This window comes from Phycodurus eques, unplaced genomic scaffold (assembly GCF_024500275.1).
Source record: "Phycodurus eques isolate BA_2022a unplaced genomic scaffold, UOR_Pequ_1.1 contig_531, whole genome shotgun sequence".
NCBI classification, from domain to species: Eukaryota; Metazoa; Chordata; class Actinopteri; order Syngnathiformes; family Syngnathidae; genus Phycodurus; species Phycodurus eques.
In genome coordinates, this window is record NW_026904527.1 from 5648 (window position 1) to 7500 (window position 1853).

The window sequence follows — 1853 nt, forward strand, 5'->3', positions numbered from 1 at the left end:
TTCCCGCATGGACCTCTGGCATTACGCTCTGACTTCCAGCATGGAGCTCGTCTCATCTGAGTCCCAGAAGGGAGCTCTGATTTCCCGCATGGACCTCGGGCATTAGGCATGGGGCTCTGCACTTCCAGCATGGAGCTCGTCTCATCTGAGTCCCGGAAGGGAGCTCTGATTTCCCGCATGGACCTCTGGCATTAAGCTATGACTTCCAGCATGGAGCTCGTCTCATCTGAGTCCCAGGAAGGGAGCTCTGATTTCCCGCATGGACCTCTGGCATTAAGCTCTGACTTCCAGCATGGAGCTCGTCTCATCTGAGTCCCAGAAGGGAGCTCTGATTTCCCGCATGGACCTCGGGCATTAAGCATGGGGCTTTGACTTCCAGCATGGAGCTCGTCTCATCTGAGTCCCAGAAGGGAGCTCTGATTTCCCGCATGGACCTCGGGCATTAAGCATGGGGCTCTGACTTCCAGCATGGAGCTCGTCTCATCTGAGTCCCAGAAGGGAGCTCTTATTTCCCGCATGGACCTCTGGCATTAAGCATGGCTTGACTTCCAGCATGGAGCTCGTCTCATCTGAGTCCCAGAAGGGAGCTCTGATTTCCCGCATGGACCTCGGGCATTAAGCATGGCTCTGACTTCCAGCATGGAGCTCGTCTCATCTGAGTCCCAGGAAGGGAGCTCTGATTTCCCGCATGGACCTCTGGCATTACGCTCTGACTTCCAGCATGGAGCTCGTCTCATCTGTAGTCCCAGAAGGGAGCTCTGATTTCCCGCATGGACCTCTGGCATTAAGCTGTGACTTCCAGCATGGAGCTCGTCTCATCTGAGTCCCAGAAGGGAGCTCTTATTTCCCGCATGGACCTCGGGCATTAGGCATGGGGCTCTCACTTCCAGCATGGAGCTCGTCTCATCTGAGTCCCGGAAGGGAGCTCTGATTTCCCGCATGGACCTCGGGCATTAAGGCTACTTTGTTACATTTTGGGATGAATGCTGGGCTTTGCTGAGACTGTGCAAGATGCTTTGCCTGAGCTCCGGATAGGCGACTTTGTGACATTTTGGGATGCGTGCTGGTACTTTGCTGGGACTGAGTGCCGCTGCATTTTGGGATCCATGCGGGTCCGTTTTGGGACTGAGTGCCGCTGCATTTTGGAATACATGATGGTCCGTTTTGGGGTCCAGGCTGGGACTTAGTGCCGCTGCATTTTGGGATCTTTGGCTTGCATGGAGCTCGTCTCATCTGAGTCCCAGGAGGGAGCTCTTATTTCCCGCATGGACCTCGGGCATTAAGCATGGGGCTTTGACTTCCAGCATGGAGCTCGTCTCATCTGAGTCCCAGAAGGGAGCTCTGATTTCCCGCATGGACCTCGGGCATTAAGCATGGGGCTCTGACTTCCAGCATGGAGCTCGTCTCATCTGAGTCCCAGAAGGGAGCTCTTATTTCCCGCATGGACCTCTGGCATTAAGCTCTGACTTCCAGCATGGAGCTCGTCTCATCTGAGTCCCAGAAGGGAGCTCTTATTTCCCGCATGGACCTCGGGCATTAGGCATGGGGCTCTCACTTCCAGCATGGAGCTCGTCTCATCTGAGTCCCGGAAGGGAGCTCTGATTTCCCGCATGGACCTCTGGCATTAAGCTCTGACTTCCAGCATGGAGCTCGTCTCATCTGAGACCCGGAAGGGAGCTCTGATTTCCCGCATGGACCTCGGGCATTAGGCATGGGGCTCTCACTTCCAGCATGGAGCTCGTCTCATCTGAGTCCCGGAAGGGAGCTCTGATTTCCCGCATGGACCTCGGGCATTAAGGCTACTTTGTTACATTTTGGGATGAATGCTGGGCTTTGCTGAGACTGTGCAAGAT